Source organism: Nicotiana sylvestris, chromosome 10 (genome assembly GCF_000393655.2).
Source record: "Nicotiana sylvestris chromosome 10, ASM39365v2, whole genome shotgun sequence".
Classification (NCBI taxonomy): domain Eukaryota; kingdom Viridiplantae; phylum Streptophyta; class Magnoliopsida; order Solanales; family Solanaceae; genus Nicotiana; species Nicotiana sylvestris.
This window is the reverse complement of record NC_091066.1, coordinates 31,665,347-31,679,990: the sequence shown is the minus strand read 5'-3', so window position 1 is coordinate 31,679,990 and position 14,644 is coordinate 31,665,347.

Genomic DNA, 14,644 nt, shown 5'->3' with positions numbered 1-14,644 from the left:
ATGATGAACTTGGACAAATGGAAAACAGAATTGCAATTCAAACTTCATTGATTAGTTATGTTGAATCTCTTTCCAACATAAAATTTAAAAGGCATGTACCTGAAAATGAAGGTAGAAGGAGTAAATTTCAGCAACAGCAGCAGTAACAAAATATTGGCAGAATATCAGTATTCCCACAGATTTTAGTAATAATAAGACCCGAGAAATTCAGATTCACAAGAGTAACGCTTCTTAAAGAATTTTAGATTTTTTAAAACCAAATAGTATCAATACCCAGACCCGGACAGATTCCAAAAAGAACAACAAGGTTTCAGATTTTTCTTTTCTTTTCTGGTATCTGTTTCAGCTTCACTGTGTGAGTGTTCCTTTTTGTTTGTTTTTCTTTTCAAATTTCTATTTCTGATTCTATTTCTATCTCTTTCTTTCTTTCTGTTTTTCTCTTTCTTGAACTCTCTTAAAATCTGATTATTATTTCTCTTTCAAACTCTTCTCTGGAAAAAAAACTCCTCTTTTCTGAAAACTGATCTTAAATCAAATTTTTCTCTCTCAATTCCCTCTTCTAATCTGATTTCCTTTCTTTATCTTTCTTAAAATCTTTTGTTTTTTCAGATTTTCTCTTTTTTCTCCTAAATCAGATTTCTTCATTCTAAAAAATCTGCCCAAAGTCTCCTTGTTAAAATCTGATTTCTTCTTCCTTTCAAATCAGATTTTTCTCTTCCTATTTTTCTTCTTCCTATTTTTTTCTTCGTCCTATTTTTCTTCTGAAGGACTCCCTCTCTGAAAAACTGATCCTTTCAGTCTGTCCAGCTTCCTGTATTTATACAGTTCTGGTCCTATACAGTTTAGTGTTGGATGGACCCTTTTCTCCTTTAAAAATCAGAAAGTTTTTCCATTAAAACTACTTTTGAATAATTTAAAACTAAGTGCTATTTATCCTGTTTTTCAGCAGCCCCATTATCCCTTGTTCCCCATTATTACTTAAATTATAGCCACTATCATATTATTGAAAGCACACTATCACATTACCCTACTGTTTCATTCTAAAATAAACCTGAAATCCTTCTGTAATTACAGCCCTTAAACTAAAATCAGAATATGTTGCAAAACAGATTTTAAAGTCTGCTTTAACAGTTATAACCAGTCCTAGTATTAAAGACAGTACATCACATTTATGCACAAGAGTTGAATTAAGATAGATGATTCTCAATTGAATACTGAACCTGAATAATACCCACTAACATTACACAGAATATGCAGGATCATTTCGACTGAGATTCAAAACTGAACCAAAAAATAAACAAATACAGGAGCATTGTCAATATACTGACAATGCCCTGAAACTCAATGCTCAGAAATCAACACATATACAGCATTCATTTGAATTTACTGGTTTATTAAACAAGAACTAACTGCTTAACAATAACTAATTAACTGGTTATAACAAAATAATCTATTCAAAACAGGCTATCTCAGTCAACATTTCCAAAAGCAAGATTCATAATACAACTAATCGACGAACTTAATCGAGTCGATTACACACATTGTACATAATCACAATCAACAGAAACAATTCACATTTAGAATCAAGTTGACGGGTAGGGGACAGTATAACAAAATTTGACTAGAAAATTATGAAAAATTAAACAAACTAATGAAACGAACATAGAATACACATAGAATGCACATAAGAAACAGAAATTACCTCTGAACCTTTAAATTCAACTGAACTCAACTCGACTTGGATTTGGACTTTGTTTGAAATCAAACAGACCTTAGTCGAAGTATTTTCCACTGAAAATACTTCGACTAAGGTCGATTAAACCTCAATCTTTATTCAATCTGGACAGAATCCAAAAGTCTGGTATTTTTAGGGTTCTTGAAAGTTCGATTTGGGATTTACTCATTTCTGGTTAGATTCGAGGGAAACCAAAGATGTTCTAGGCACGAGGGAGGTCAGGGGGGTAACTGGTGTGAGTTTGAAGTAGGTTGGGATAAGGTCAGGTTGTACTCGAATCTTCAAATGAAGATTCGAGTAGTTCCAGTATGATTCGAACCATGCAACTAACAGATCCTTGGTGAGGGAATTTAGGAGAAACTGTGGTGTTATTTTGGAGGTCATCGGAGAAGATAAGGTTTTCAGGCCAACCTTCGATTTAAGATTCGAAGAGTTGGGGCCTGATTCGAAGGAAACCAATGTTAGATCTGTGTAGAGGATGTTCAGGGGATTCTAGGGTGTTATTTTGGTGACCGGCGGCGTTGATGCCGCCGGGTTTCAGGCGGTGGGATCCTAGGGCGGCTAGGGTTAGTGGTGAGTTTGGGAACGATGATGAACAGTGAGAGGGGGGTGTTTGGTTAGGGGCCGGGGTAGGGGTTTGGTCTTTATATAGGGGTGGGGTGGATTGATCTCATCTGTTGGATCAATTAAGATGCACGGTTGAGATCAATCCACTTAACCAAACGTCGTCGTTTGGTCTAAGTTCAGGGTAGGCCTGGATTGGGTCAAAGGGTCGGGTTACGGGTTACGGGTAAGGGTAGGGGATATCAGCCGTTGGATTGATTTAATCCAACGGTCCTTGATGGAGTGTGACCAAACGTCGTCGTTTGGATTTACTCCTGAGTTGGACCGGACAGGTTGGTTTGGATTGGGCTGTGAGGGGGGAATTAATTCGATTTGGGCCTGGATTTTAATCCAGGTCCGATTTTGTGTATATGTATTATTTTTTTTCATTTTTTTCTAATTAGATTTCTAATTTTAATTATAAAACAATTTTAACTTCACAAAAATATATTAATTACTCTATAACAATTATTTAACACATAGACAAGACATCAATCACACAGTGGAATATTTAAAATAGAACTATTGCATATTTTTTGTGATTTTATTTAAATTATCTTTTAAATGCATAATTAAATCCTATATGCATGCAATATGTATTTTATTTTATTTTTTCATTTTATTATGACAAAGTAAACACTTACGGACATAACACAAGTATTTAACACCACGCAAATTCAAAAATTACACAGTAAAAGAAATTTATTTTATTTTTTTGATTTATTTTGGAGTAGTTTTCGTAAGGCAAAAATCACGTGCTCACACCGATCTCCTTGTTACATCGTGCTTAAAAGAAAACAAGAAGCTAGGCTAGACTGCAATTTGTTCTTGTTGCCTTGCTTTCTTGTCTACTTGCGTTTCTTCTGGTGCTTTTCTTCCGATGCTTTTTTTCCGAGGCTTCTGGCCCTTTGCTTTTCTGAATACCAGTTTTCATCATTTTGTTCGGTCCGATGGGGACATGGCTTTTTTTATTAAGCTTTTCGGCGGTTCCTCTGGGGATACGGCTTTCTTTATCAGATTTGTTATGCTAGGTATGATTTAACGTTCTCCAGCCGCTTCTTTCAAGACGCGTCCTTTCTTCCTTTTGACTCAGGCGCTTGAATTTGTGCTGGGACCTCTTGTTGCAACCTTCTGCTTCCCGGTGCTGGGGATTTTTATTGTTTTCTGCTGGGGATTCCTATTGTAACCCTCTGTTTTACTGTCTTCTGACTTGATCTTGAAATATATTCCTCTGTTGTATGGGCGGGCTCCCAACTTCAATACTTGAAAGTAATACTGAAATGTATTCCTCTGTTATATGGGCGGGCTCCCAATTTCAACACTTGAAATGAAAAGACTGATTATGTATTCCTCTGTTCTATGGGCAGGCTCCCAACTTTAACACTTGAAATGAAAAGACTGACATGTATTCCTCTGTTCTATGGGCGGGCTCCCAACTTCAACACTTGAAATGAAAAGACTGAAATGTATTCCTCTGTTCTATGGGCGGGCTCCCAACTTCAATACTTGAAATGAAAAGACTGAAATGTATTCCTTTGTTCTATGGGCGGGCTCCCAACTTCAATACTTGAAATGAAAAGACTGAAATGTATTCCTTGTTCTCCAGGTGGACGCCTGATTGCTAATACTTCCATTGCTCTTCCTTGTTCTCCAGGTGGACGCCTGATTGCTAATACTTCCATTGCTCTTCCTTGTTCTCCAGGTGGACGCCTGATTGCTAATACTTCCATTGCTCTTCCTTGTTCTCCAGGTGGACGCCTGATTGCTAATACTTCCATTGCTCTTCCTTGTTCTCCAGGTGGACGCCTGATTGCTAATACTTCCATTGCTCTTCCTTGTTCTCCAGGTGGACGCCTGATTGCTAATACTTCCATTGCTCTTCCTTGTTCTCCAGGTGGACGCCTGATTGCTAATACTTCCATTGCTCTTCCTTGTTCTCCAGGTGGACGCCTGATTGCTAATACTTCCATTGCTCTTCCTTGTTCTCCAGGTGGACGCCTGATTGCTAATACTTCCATTGCTCTTCCTTGTTCTCCAGGTGGACGCCTGATTGCTAATACTTCCATTGCTCTTCCTTGTTCTCCAGGTGGACGCCTGATTGCTAATACTTCCATTGCTCTTCCTTGTTCTCCAGGTGGACGCCTGATTGCTAATACTTCCATTGCTCTTCCTTGTTCTCCAGGTGGACGCCTGATTGCTAATACTTCCATTGCTCTTCCTTGTTCTCCAGGTGGACGCCTGATTGCTAATACTTCCATTGCTCTTCCTTGTTCTCCAGGTGGACGCCTGATTGCTAATACTTCCATTGCTCTTCCTTGTTCTCCAGGTGGACGCCTGATTGCTAATACTTCCATTGCTCTTCCTTGTTCTCCAGGTGGACGCCTGATTGCTAATACTTCCATTGCTCTTCCTTGTTCTCCAGGTGGACGCCTGATTGCTAATACTTCCATTGCTCTTCCTTGTTCTCCAGGTGGACGCCTGATTGCTAATACTTCTATTGCTCTTCCTTGTTCTCCAGGTGGATGCCTGATTGTTGATACTTCAACTGTTCTTCCTTGTTCTCCAGGTGGACGCCTGATTGTTGATACTTCAACTGTTCTTCCTTGTTCTCCAGGTGGACGCCTGATTGCTGATACTTCAACTGTTCTTCCTTGTTCTCCAGGTGGACGCGTGATTGCTGATATTTCAACTGTTGTTCCTTGTTCTCCAGGTGGACGCCTGATTGTTGATACTTCCATTGCTCTTCCTTGTTCTCCAGGTGGACGCCTGATTGCTAATACTTCCATTACTCTTCCTTGTTCTCCAGGTGGACGCCTGATTGCTAATACTTCCATTGCTCTTCCTTGTTCTCCAGGTGGATGCCTGATTGCTAATACTTCCATTACTCTTCCTTGTTCTCCAGGTGGACGTCTGATTGCTAATACTTCCATTGCTCTTCCTTGTTCTCCAGGTGGACGCCTGATTGCTAATTCAACCATCGCTCTTCCTTGTTCTCCTGGTGGATGCCTGATTGCTAATACTTCCATTGCTCTTCCTTGTTTTCCAGGTGGACGCCTGATTGCTAATACTTCCATCGCTCTTCCTTGTTCTCCAGGTGGACGCCTGATTGCTAATACTTCCATTCCTCTTCCTTGTTCTTCAGGTGGACGCATGATTGCTGAGGATAATACCACTAGGGGAGTCTCCTTTCTTCCCCTCCTTCAAAATTATTATTTTTTTATTTTTATTTTTATTTTCTCTCAACACTGCTGGGGATAAAATTGTTATCTTCTTGGGATAACGTTGTTGAGGATAACGCTGCTGGGGAATTTTATCCCTTCAAATCGATGCTTCATTCTTCTGGAAGCTGCTGGGGATGATAATGGCTTTTGATTTTTCTAAACACCAGTTTCATCTCTTTGGTTCTGTCTGCTGGGGATATAACTCCTTTTATTAAACTTGTTATGCTGGGGGTAAAACTGGTTCAAAGACCACTTCCCTTGAGGCTGGTGTTATCTTTATTCTTCCTCGAATGGGTACCTGACTTCCAGAAAATTTTCTAAATGAAAGGAAAATTTTCTGCCCCAGTTTGACAGTCTCCCTTATGGCATGCATTTCTGTCATCAATGCCATTTCCTTTACCTGTTTCAAATTAAACAAAATTTGTTAGTTTAAAATGCGGTGGTTGGTTGTGATACTCCTACTGGGGATGGCTTTCCCTTTCTCCTTCCTTGCTCTGCGTTCCACAATTTGTTGGGGATGATATTATTTGCTGGGAATGATCCCTTTCTGACGGGGATATCCCTCTTCTTTCGTGGCATAGTTCGAAAACTGTCATTTTCCCGACCTTTTAGTCTCGCATGAATTTCCCAAATCATGCTCATTGCTCTCCTTAATTTGTCCACAGGCCTTGGCCTTGAGGTTTATAACCTTTGATTTCGGCAAGGGTATCCCTCTTGACACTCGCCAATCCTTTTGTCAATTCCCTTTTGCTGGGGATATCTTTCTTGACACTGGCCTTGCGTTTGTTCCTTGCTGACTATACTACTTGGATGTACTAGCTAGATCTCATCTTGCATAATTGGAAAGCTGATAGCCTATTTTGAAGTCATTTCCCACTGGTTTTGACCAAACAGACTCTACTGGGGAATTTTTCTATGAAAGGAGAAAGATAAAAAGGAACAGAATAAAAGACAAAGGAAAAATATGACTCTTTAACAAAAGAAACTATAAATAAAAACCTATCAAACGCAGATATCGACTCTAATGGTCATGACATGCACATGTGGCCTATCCTCCGCCGTCAATCGTCTTTTAAGACCTTCAATTGGCAATTCCCCATCTGATTCTCAATCTTATTCGACTTGTAGTGCCCGAAGGGTTTTCACTATCAAGCCTCTCTCATTTTGGTTTTTTTTCCCAGCTTGCATCGCCTTATGGTGTCCGTAAAGATTTTCACCGATAAGACTCTCTCATTTGTGTCACTTTCCAGCTGGGGATTTGGAGTGTTGCCGGTATGACTCTTTCTGCTGGGGATTAGAGTCCTCTCTGCTGTGGAACAGAGTGTTATGTTCACCGATAAGACTCCCGGTTGACTATATTAGGGTGATTAAAGACATGTATGCTGGAGCTAAGACTCGGGTTAGGACAGTAGGAGGCGACTCTGAACACTTTCCAGTTATTACGGGGTTGCACCAAGGGTCTGCGCTCAGCCCATTCCTATTTGCCCTGGTGATGGATGCACTGACTCATCATATTCAAGGGGAGGTTCCATGGTGCATGCTATTTGCTGATGACATTATTCTAATTGACGAGACAAGAGGCGGCGTCAACGAGAGGCTAGAGATTTGGAGACATGCTCTTGAGTCTAAAGGTTTCAAGTTGAGTAGGACGAAGACGGAATACCTCGAGTGCAAATTTGGAGTTGAGCCGACGGAAGCGGGAGTTGAAGTGAGGCTTGACTCTCAAGTCATTCCCAAGAGAGGTAGTTTCAAGTACCTTGGATCGGTTATTCAGGGGATCGGGGAGATTGACGAGGATGTCACACACCGTATAGGGGTGGGGTGGATGAAGTGGAGGTTAGCGTCGGGAGTCTTGTGTGACAAGAAAGTGCCACCGTTACTAAAAGGTAAGTTTTATAGAGCAGTGGTTAGGCCTGCCATGTTGTATGGAACTGAATGTTGGCCGGTAAAGAACTCACACATCCAGAAGATGAAAGTAGCAGAGATGAGGATGTTGAGGTGGATGTGCGGGCATACAAGGATGGATAAGATTAGGAATGAAGATATTCGAGAGAAGGTGGGTGTGGCCCCCATGGAGGACAAGATGCGGGAAGTAAGACTCAGATGGTTCGGGCACATTCAGAGGAGGAGCACTAATGCACCGGTGATGAGGTGTAAGCGACTGGCTGTAGTGGGCACGCGGAGAGGTAGAGGAAGACCTAAAAAGTATTGGGGAGAGCTGATCAGACAGGACATGGCGCGACTTAGGATTACTGAGGACATGGCCCTTGATAGGGAATTATGGAGGTCGAGCTTTAAGGTTGTAGGTTAGAGGAGAGTGTGAATATTTCTACAGCACAATAGAGTGAGACTATCCAGTTAGGAGTTAGACTAGGAATGTCATTGGTCATCTATTGATGCAGGACTTTACCTTCTAGTTGTACTATACCAGCCATCTTTTTCGTATTTCGTATTTCGTATTCTGTATTTCATATTTCATATCTCTTATATAATGTTGTTATTTTTATTACGCATTTTTATGGTACTAATATATCATCTCCTATTGCTTTTTTAAGCCGAGGGTCTCCTGGAAACAGCCTATCTACCCTTCGGGGTAGAGGTAAGGTCTGCGTACATATTACCCTCCCCAAACCCCACTTGTGGGATTATACTGGGTCGTTGTTGTTGTTGTTGTTGCATGCACACTATGCACACTATGCACCCTATGACCGAGCCGTGAAGCGCCTACGTATCCTCTTTGAGGAATCAGGTCAAACATAGTTCCCAATTCCTCTTTTTTTCATTTGACTTTCTTTTTTTTTATTTGTTATCATTTTTCTTTTCTTTTCTCTTTTTTCGTTTTGTTGTTTTCTTTCTTTCTCTTTTTTTTTTCTTCGTTGCTACTGATTCCGAACGAGGGGTATGAAAGAAAATAAATAAGGCTCAAAAGGGGTAACAAAGGATAAAGTGTTTAGGTAGCAGAACAAAATGCCTTCGTCATTCCAGTCTTCAAAACCTGCCAAGTGCAAACAACACAATTGAACATAGATTTATAGTCTCTTCCGATGGTGCTGGACTTGACAATTATGTTAAACATTTTATTTTTCCTTTGTCATTTCTAAAGCACCATTGGGCGACACTCTCACTCTCATTATCATGAAAGGTGAATCTTGCTTTTAATGGTTTTCTTTATGTTTTACTTGCCCTAGTTTCACATGACTCGAGCTCCGAATAACCTCAAACCGTCCTTATTTCCTTTAAATGTTCTGATCATCTTTCCGGGTTTTATGATTAACTTTAAAGACTAGGCCCAAACTGTGTGCGCATGTCATGTCACTGGAATCGACGCTGAACAAAAATGATAAAAGGACTAAACAAAAGATGACTGGAAATAATAAAGAACCGGATTTGCTTTAGACTACCGGTGGAAGGGTTTGAATAACAAGACGAACAAAACAAATCAAAATAAAATCCTAAAACAAACTGGACAAAACTTAAACAGACTGCTATGACGAAATGGAAAGATAAGAAGGTTTGACACAAAACAATATCCGGATTACAACCTTAAGAATAATCCGGACAACAGAAATGACAACAAAATAAGCCACAAAAAGCTTCTCTCTTGCTAACCAAGGAACGGAGTGTCCTCCCACTTTATCAAAACTGGTATCTTAGCCACTGAGCTTTGCATCAGTATTGCCCAGACCATTACCAATTTCAATATCATCAATCCTCAATCAACAAGTTCCCAAGAGGATTCGAGTGCTTCTGTCATCAGGCCTCATTCCCGCAAAGTGTGCTTCTAGATCTTGTGTATCTGGCTTACCACAATCCAACCACTTTAACTTTCTTTGTGATTCAAAGTAAAACAAGTTAGAATGGACTCAATCGGTCCTCATTATTAACATCTTTTTTTCATTTTTTTTCATTTTTTCATTTTTTTTTTCATTTTTTTTATTTTTTTTGTTGTGGTCGAATCTTATGGAGATTGCCTATGTATCATGACCCCGCATGAATCAGACCTTGCGTAGTTCAGACCAATAAAATATAAACAATACTAAACATTTTTTTTCAATTTAAAACAAACTGGGTTTCAAAGGTTTGAAGATGACCTACAAACTCGAAAATCAAACAACCCACATATTCTAATTAAGATTTATAACCTCGAAATAAAAAGGCCAGCTTCCTTTCCCCGTTTGACAAATGCAACCAAACGGCTATTTTTGCAAATGTGGCCCCTTCCAAATCTCACATGAATTTTGAGGCCGGGGAGGATTATTTTGACACTTTACAAACTTGTCCGTTCTTTTACGAAAATAGCCTTTCGACAACTGAAAGATACTCTAAGGCTATTTCGGCAAGAACGGTTTAAGACGCGGCCGAAGCTGGCTCGACTTATTTTGACCAAAAATCCAAACGGTATTCACCTGACCGCTGACTCTTTGTTTTTTTTTTCAAATTACAATAAAAACCTGGTGTTGCAAACACGGCCCTTCAGCACCTCGGGGACGAAGATTTTTAAGGCTGTGTGGGTCAACTGGACCAAATCTTAAAAATGACCCAAAGGTGGCTGTTTATGCAAAGTCAGCCTTACGTCGTCCCTTTCGGGAACATTCGGCTATGTCTTGATAAAACAGCGTCACCCGACTTCTTTATAACAAAATTAAAATTTGACATATTTTTTTTTTGGCTATTTTTAGCAAAAGGGGAGGTTGGACACCACCCGACTTATTTATGACAAAATTAAAATTTTGACACGTTTTTTTTTATTTATATTTATTTGTTTTTGGCTATTTTAGCAAAAGGGGGGGTTGGACCCGATGAGGTTTCCTACGTATCTCACATCCAGTGAGAATCAAACCCGCGTAGTTCGGGCAAATTAACCGAACTATTTTAAAACAGGATTTTTTTTCTTTTTCAGCAGCAAATAACAAAATCACTTTCAAAGCACGACTCTTTCATTTTCATTTTGGCATTTTCAGAAACAAAATAAAAAAGCTATTTTAAGAATAAGACTCTTTTTTCATTGTCATTTTTCAGGGGAAGACAAACTCTTTTCCCTTTTTATTTTATTTTTTGAAAAATAAGACAGAACAACGACTTTTTTTTCTATTTTTCTTTTGCTTTTAATAAAACAAACTAATAAGACAATTTTTTTTTTCATTTTTTCAAAATTTCGGCAGAGTTTTGATGGTATTCGGGCGTTGGTTTTTTTTCAAAAATAAACAATCAATTTCCTAACCGCTATTTTTTTTTCAATTTCAAAATATTATTCCTGATATTCAAAAGTCAGTCAACACACAAGTCCGATTCAAATAAATGCGCAAGTAGCAGTAAGTAAGATGCATCAGGATGGTCATTTTCATTTTTGGTACACCTGTCCTAGACAGACGCAACCCCTGTGTTGAGCCTCCAAAGTCAAATGCATGTGATGCAAACAAACGTTCCTACTAGGGATCCGGCATGAAGCTAAGTTATTCTAAGTGAAGAGCCTGAGGCATATTGTTCTAGCCCTGGCTTACCCAAGTGGACAGCTTGAGCCGAAGTGGAGGCAACGTACCGGGAGCACGAAAGTCTACCCGGCCTAGTTACTTGTCCCAACTTCGTCTTATTTGGTATGACTTCTAACAGAAAGGTGGGCCACGCGCACGTGTGCACCATAAATTCAAAAGACTCAGAAGGAAGGAGGGTTTTGTAGGAGTTTTATATGCACAATTCAGATAATATTAAAGCGGTAAAAAGCAACATTTAGCACATTAAGCATAAACATGTAAACATCAGATAATAAATAAAGCCAACTATAACAGTTATTTTAAGCTCAAATTCTTGAACCCTGAACCAGAGATTCTGGGTCCATAGTCCCCAGCAGACTCGCCAGAGCTGTCACACCTCCTTTTTCCGCTCCCGCGAGGGGTGAAGGAGTTTTTTCCCAATTAAAGGACAATCGAAACGGGATTTATTTATTTATTTCAGAGTCGCCACTTGGGAGATTTAGGGTGTCCCAAGTCACCAATTTTAATCCCGAATCGAGGAAAAGAATGACTCCATATTACAGTCTGCATACCAGAAATCCGGATAAGGAATTCTGTTAACCCGGGAGAAGGTGTTAGGCATTCCCGAGTTCCGTGGTTCTAGCACGGTCGCTCAACTGTCATATTCGGCTTGTTTATCTGATTTTATACAATTATGCGCTCATGTGCAAATTTTATATTTTTACCGCTTTCATAATTGTTATTATATTTTTAAAAGAATGTGAACATCGTTTAAAAACATGTCTTTGGATTGCGTCACATAAAATGCACCCGCGATCCGGAACGTATTTTTATTCAATGTTTTGGGATTTGGATTTGGGTCGCATAAATGCGCACCCGTGTTTAAGAATGTATTATTATTAAAATCGGGCCTAAATCTATTAGCGTATTATTATTTCTGGGTAAGACCGTGGAATTCACTAAACAGTCCATCCTAAATTCTAAATACTCAATTAAACATTTATTGAGGGCCCCGCAATTGGTGCATTTTATTGGGCGAGGCTCATCTTTTTTTATTTTTAAAAGGACAGTCCTAAAATGCCTACATTTTTCTCTTATTAAATTTGTCTCTATAAAATAAAAGAGAAAATATCTTAATTTATTTACATGTTTGAGTTGTTATAGATGAATTTCGAATATGATTCATAAAATCTGAAAATGATGCAAACAGGACAGTCCGTTGCCACTGCGGGCCCAGGCCCAACGTGTATGACATAAAACTAGACCTGAGCCGTCTTATTCACATGTTACTACCTAGTTACATTATACTAGGCATGTTCTCAGTTTGTCAAATTTAAAAAAAAACTTAGCAATCTAATTTTAATCCTAGACCATTTACATGTTAACCAATATTATTTAACTAAACAATATTCCTACCAAGTTCCTACTAGATGGCCTATTCGTTTGATTTTTGACTTGACGAAGTTACTACACCCTTTATTTATTTTTTAGGCAATATATAGATAGTTCATTCGTTAAGCTATCGTTGGATGTTCCACTATATGTATTAAATAGCTACATGATTCTGATTTTTGCAAGCTAAATAATTTATACATACAAATAAAATTCAGAATATAATTAAAGTAAATTTAGAATTTCAACTCTTCATTTTCCGTATTCATGCTTCCTGTTTCAGTTTACAATAATCAGCGTGTCAGTTGTGTACCTGATATTGGAAACAAAAGAAGATGAAGATGAGAATCAGCAGCAGTAATAACAATACAGCACAGCAACAACAGTCCAGCAATAGTAACAACCCAGGAACAGACTGGTGGAGTAGTAATCCGAAAACAAAAGCTTCAAGCTTTTATGAAACAACAACAATTAATGGTGATTTCAAACAATGAAAGAAAGCAGAAGATTTTTTTTATTTTTTTTTTTATTTTTGAAAGTTTCAATATTTTTCGGAATTTTTCTTTCTCTCTTAAATATTCAGCTTCTTTTTTTTCTCTCTCTTATTCTCTCTATTCTTCTCTGTCCATTCTTTTTCTTATTCTCCCCAAAATCTGATTCAAGACCTCTTATTTATTTCCCATCCTAAACCCTCTAATCCATTAATAAAACCACACTTTCTCCTACCAAACCCATTATCTTCCCACTCATCTCCCACTACTTTAAACAAATATATCAACCCCACCCAATTACATCTTGTCCCCCATGCCTAACATAAACAAATACAATATTCCCCTCCACTACATTATGTCTTGTCCCCCATTTATATTAAACAATTATATCATCCACATCCCATTACATTTTGTCCCACATGCTTAAAATAAAGAATTATTCAAATGTTCAATTACCAAACTGCCCCTTCGATCTTATTACAATTACCATTTTACCCCTGAACGTACTGTAATTTACCAAACTACCCTCATCAGCTATAACCAAATCAATTCATCAAACTCAACCAAAATATAGCCAATATGACCAATTTCTACACAAATTCGAACAGCAAATTCAAACTAAATGATGAACAACAAAGAACAACTACAATTTTGATTGAACAACATCTTTAACAACAAACAAACCTACTTTCAGATTCAACAACAACAACAACAAACAAATATATTCAGATTTCTAAATTCAATAATCATTTGAACTTAAAATCTAACAACTTTACAACCAACAATTCCTATATTAAAACTAAACAAAATCATGAAGCAAACTGAAGAAATAATCAAAAATGATAATCAACAAACAAGAAGATCAAACTATACTAATTTCGGATTCAAGATCAATCAAACAAAGTATGAACATAAATGAAAAGATTCAACAACAATAACAAACAAGCTTTATTCAAACTTCGAATTAAACTTAAACAAAACAAATAAACATATTCAAATCACTAATCTTCAAATAATCAATTAATTTTTTTAAATCAAATCCAACAAAATTATAACAAAGATACATGATCCAAAAATTAAAACCAAAACATAACTTCACATTAAATTACTAGATGAACTTCAAACAAAGAATAAACATGCATTAGATCCATATTAAATAAACATGACGAATTCAAATGATTTAAACTAAATCTAACAATATTAAAATTATACTAATAATTTCTTCTTCAAAAATACAAAATAAAAGCACATGAAATAAACTGAAAAACTAATTACTCAAAGTTCCATTTGAATCTGAAAATTAAATCAACAAAACATATGAACAAACTAGAAAATTATTTCAACGATGAACAACAAAACAAGAATTGAATCATTTAACGATTTTGGATCCGAAAAATATCAAACAAAAATATGGACAAAATTGAAACTTAAACCAACTAATCGGTTCAAAACAACGACAAAGAACGAAGAAGATGAAGGAGCATGAACAGCGGGGAGCAGTAGAAGCTGGTCGTTTGCTCGATGCAGAGGCAGTAGGAATGGAGCAGCAACAACAAGGAAGCAGCAGCGACAGCAGCGTCGACGAATACTGGAAGAAACAGCCGCGATAGCCTGGAAGAAGCAGTCGCGACGATGGTCATTTGGACGCGACGACCATGATGTGGCTGCTGGGAGTCATTGCTGCTCGTCATGGCTGCTCGTTCATGGCTGCTTGGGGCTGTTTGTGGTCGT